Source organism: Arachis ipaensis, chromosome B10 (assembly GCF_000816755.2).
Source record: "Arachis ipaensis cultivar K30076 chromosome B10, Araip1.1, whole genome shotgun sequence".
Taxonomy (NCBI): Eukaryota; Viridiplantae; Streptophyta; class Magnoliopsida; order Fabales; family Fabaceae; genus Arachis; species Arachis ipaensis.
In genome coordinates this window covers 89,094,382-89,099,464 of record NC_029794.2, presented here as the reverse complement: position 1 = coordinate 89,099,464, position 5,083 = coordinate 89,094,382, and the positions used below count along the sequence as shown (strand labels likewise).

Here is a 5,083-nt window from a genome sequence, read left to right as displayed (position 1 = left end):
TATTTTTCTCTTATACACATAGTATGCTTTTTATTTCAATTTGTTAAGTCACAAACATTATATATCATAATTGGCTCCTAACAAAAAACAAAAAATATTCATTTGCAAAATTCACCCTCTAAATTTTATTTTATTTATTTTTCTCAAAAGAATGAACGCATACCACATTACCACTCGTCGATCTTCCTACTTTTAATTTAATTCGTTCCTATATCTCTTATTTTATTTTGTTTTTCCCACTTGATAAATTGACCTAATCAAATATTTTGTACCGAGTTGAAAATATTGAAAGATCCTTGCGATTCATGATCGATGACCTATTCCTTTTGTTTTTCTTAATTTTTTTTTTCCTTTTTTTGGTGTTCATGACTTGCTATTTTCAAGTGTATGATATCATTCCTTCCATTTGGAAGAAGGATTCTCTTTGACTGCTTTAGGGAACAACATTAGCATAATAATAACCAAAGCAAGAGTGAAATTACTATAATGCCCTTAAATATTTCCCGAAATTTTGAGATATGCGATGAGTTCCTTGATTAGTGTCATAGGTTGACATAAACTAATAATTAATTAAGAAAGCAGAATTTGTTCACATCTGAACTGGATGATCACCTATTTTAGACTCTTTCGGCTGAAAATCAATGTTCTTTCTTATATTATTTTAATCCCCTCTCATGTCCTTGCCTATGTTGACCATGACCACACATATTCTCGTATTAATTTAATTAACCTCACAATTAACTATGATCAACTTGCTAGTTTGTACCAGTAGTATAAAATTTGGGGAGAATCATAGTTCACCAAAAGCTAATTAATTATATTGTGATGGGAGAATCTAATATTTTTTTTCATATATAAATGTAACATAGATAATTAAAAAATAGATTTATTTTAAAAAATCAGTTACAAAAACATTAAGAAATAAAAATTATAACATCTAAAGTTTTAGAACCATTCAAGCATATTTTTATTTTTTCTCTCATCCACTTAATCATACCTACTAATTATATCTATTGTACTGTGTTACACTTTGTGTTATGACTTCCCTTTCGGTATTATCATTAAAAAATAATTATATTAACTAACAGACAAAATATTATTTCACTTATAATTATAAGAATTTAATTTTAATGTTCTAACAGTGTAAAATATTTTATATANNNATATAAAAAAGTTTACATTATTATTTTATCAAAAATTTAAATAATTACTCAAGTAACGAGTATAATAATAATTTTTTTTATCAACTTTCATCCAAACCCATAACAATTTTATGGGTGATTTACCCTTGCTTAGGTGACACCATAACAGCCATTGATAAAAAAAAAAGTTTTCAAAACTTCATTAATTGATTCATTAAATATTTTTACACTGCATTGTATTCTATGTTATTTACATTATTCCACATAACGTATATGTACTCCAAGTACATTGTGCAAGTAGTTAAACTTTACCAAATATTTCAAAATTAAGAAGTTTTATTCCTAATTCGTCGAAGCCAAACCCTCGTTGGAAGGCCCACTACTTCTTCTTCTACCCCATGCGTCTCTATGCTTCGGTGACTCACCGGCAGGGTTAAGCTGATCCGAAACCGAAGACGCTGCCTATTGCTTCTTTTTCTAGCGGCGACCCACTGCAAAAACCTCTCAAAACACCCTTGTAAGGCCCACTGCTTCTTCTTCTATGTAATGCTTTTTTTTTTTTTTCGGTGACTCACCGGCTGGGGTAAGTTCATTTGAAAACCTCGAATACCCTGCCCACTGGTTCTTCTTGTAGCTGATGGATTGCTTTTTTTGGTGACTCACCGCCAGGGTTAAGTTTCTTCGAATCCCTCGAAGACTGTAACTTGTCCCCTCCCCGGCCAGGAACCGGCGACCCGACTCTGAAACCGTCTCCAAAAACCCTTGTAAGGCCCACTACTTCTTCTTCTAACTTATGTGTTTGTATTTTTTCAAATTTTACTTCCAATTTTGCGTTATTTGTTCTGTTACTCAATTTGTGTAATCACTATTCGTGGAAGAAGATTGTTTCAATTTCGAATACAGTAGTTGATCATAGTTATTTATGATGGTGTTAAATGTTAATTAGATTGATGACCAGTGATGCATGCTCCTCGAACACGAGACGAAGCAGAGGTGAAAATGGCGGACAACACGAACTCAAAGCTAGATATGCAACCTCGTGTTCGCTGTAACCTGGGGATGTAAAAGATGGTGTGACCCCAAAATACTTCTGCGAAAAATATGCCATCTGTTACATGTCAAAGAGAAACACTGACCCGAATAGGCTATTTTTTGGATGCCAATTGTTAAAGGTAAGCACGGAATTATTCATGTATGCGTACTAAGTTTATGCTAAAATTGGGTTAAATTTTGAATTTTTGGAATGGAGGTTTAGACTCTAGATTTTGGTGATTTTTCCGTGCTCAAGTTATTGTGGATGTGATTTTGAGTTGTTGTGAATGGCTTCACAATTGGATATGAAAATGATTTGATTTCGTAAGCAGTTTGCTGTTGAATTGGGTTGATTTTGTATATGATTTGATATTGTAGCTGGATAATTTTGAAGAATGATTGAGAATTGGAAAAAAGTTGATTTATTGAAAATAGATCTACCTAGATTAATAAATTGATTGTGACATGAATTGACTGAAACCTGATCTGATATAAAAAATAGTTTAAAATTTTTGAAAGAATTTTTTAGATTTAGAGTTTAGGGATTAATTACAGTGATATATGTGGATTAGATTGAATTGGAGTATTTTGTACCACCATATATTCATTGTGTTCTATTCGATTTAGGTGACAGAACCACATTGCAAATTCTTTGTCTGGGTTGATGACCACATTGTAAGGGTCAGAGTAGTGGAGCCAACAAGGGGATTGGGTGACGGCAAGCTGAATGATGTTGAAGAACATTCGGGACTGGATAACTTGATTGCTCATGTAGAGGAAAGAATAGTAAACCTAGAGAAGCTGCTGAACAAAAAAGTAGAGAAGCAGAGTTGAAGAAAAAGAATAGAGAAGCAGATGCAAGAGAGAAGGAGGCTTCATCAACAAAGTCTAATGATTAGATCAAAACCAGAACCACAAGCACCTCTAATAAGTTCAGAAACTTAAGAATAATTTCCTTTGTTCTGTTTGTCGAAGACAATAGCATGACATCGTTATTAAATTACTGCAGGGTTATAGAAGATCAATGAAGATTGTTTTTTGAAGATAGTTCTAGGCAATTATGTTATCTATGATAGTTTGTGAATTTTTCTTTTACAATGTAAACACAAAATTGATTAAAAATTTTAAAAGAAAAATTGGTGATGCCGTTTCGTGACATAAACTTTCTTTGATATGGGCAAGATGGTTGGAACTTGATTATGTATGTAGTGACGAGTTCTTGTTTTACCTATAGATACATATATGTCTTACGGTATATATTTTTGTGAGTTGTGAGTTAGTTATCCAAGTTCCTTCGTAATTTCAATAGCATATAAAGGCTAATATGTTGTAGTAACTCGTTCGAAAATCAGAAAATAACATTTTTTTATTGACATGAATGCTTAACATTGCAATCATGCAATAACTCAATGTTTGGAAATTCTGTAAGAGTAGCAAAGAGAAGAGGAAGACAAAATAAACAGATTATTTGGTGACTCCCATGACAAATCATCCAGCCACCACAATAGATAATTGACACCCGAATGGGGTCTTTATTACACTAGTATATCACCAAACGTGCCAGCGATTTGTTTTTCTTCTTATATAGTAACATTCAATGAGTGTATGGCTTATTGCAGGTCTTACCATGTAAGGGTTAGGTTGGGTCATCATCCAACACAGCAGTGGTATCTACAATTGTTGTCATGACACTTGTGGCCATCATGTAAGTTTGTCTTCTAACTTATTTCAAGTAGTTTTTTAAATGCCTGTTTATATGTCGTCATTTTTGGTGGAATCGTGTTACATAGTAAGGTATAGGTCAAATTTTGTATGTATATGTCGATTCATCATCATCATCCACATTGAGTTCTTGTTAGGAATTAAGGTGTAAGATAGTAGATGAGTTGTTGTTCGATATTTTTTTCCAGTGTTAGTTACTTTAATTAAGGGAATATTTAGTCTTTCTGACATGCTTAGGATTGGGCTTGGTGAACTAACCTGAAAAAATATTTATTTTTTGGTAGTTCAAGTCTCTCAAAAATTAAAGTGGGCTAGCAAGCAAATTGGGCCAGGTACAAAAAAATTAATGTACATGAGTAGAAAATTCACCCTTCTGAGGATTAATGTAGCAAGTGGCTTGAAACCGGTTAAGCCTAACTTTTTTCGGAATTTTAAGCCAAAGAAAAGTGCAATATGTTTCTCCAGGTAACTATTTTATCCATTTATGTATATGTCTACTAATTGCAGTCACTTACCCTACTCAATTTTTGTTTGAATAGCATTTTTTGGTAGAATATTTGTGCAAAATGTTAGTTGGTTAGTTGATATTTGTCACCTAATCTATATAGTAGGATGGTTAGAAATAGAATAACACCATTATAAATCTCTTATACATGTTAAACACTACATGACACCTCGAATTTGATAGAATGAAGTTGTTATGTAACCATTTCTCTTAGTTATGTGGTCTTCAAACCAATGTGAAACATACACAAGTGAGTAAATTAATTGTTAAACTCAAATCAAGCAATCTTAGAAGTAACTAATGTTATAACAAATAACAGGAACATAAGATTACCCAAAAAAAAACCATAAATATGTCCAACCAGAATACTTAACATAGACGTTCAACAAAGTTCCACAATACATTAAGTCGGATTAGATTTAACTGTGAATTATTTCTAAACCGAAAATGTCCCTTCAAAATATTTTAGTGTAGACCTAACTGTTATCGGGTGTGGCGTTCCTAGGGTTTGCCATGATCTCTTAACCAATAGATTTTTAGTGCCATGTTCAATGTCATTGATAAACCCATATTTCATGAGTTCTTTTGTGCTTAATTTGAGTGATTTATACAATCCTTCACCTACTTATCCACATTAATTGCATGGTTTTACTTTCTCTTTCTTATTATGTGATGTAAATGA

The 5,083-nt window shown here is 32.3% G+C and overlaps 1 long non-coding RNA gene across 1 annotated transcript; it reads left to right on the top strand.

The window, feature by feature from the left end:
• Positions 2,277-3,327, top strand: LOC110267710. The gene is made up of 3 exons (XR_002355592.1): positions 2,277-2,314; positions 2,802-3,105; positions 3,184-3,327. It is a non-coding gene; the product is annotated as an uncharacterized LOC110267710 (long non-coding RNA).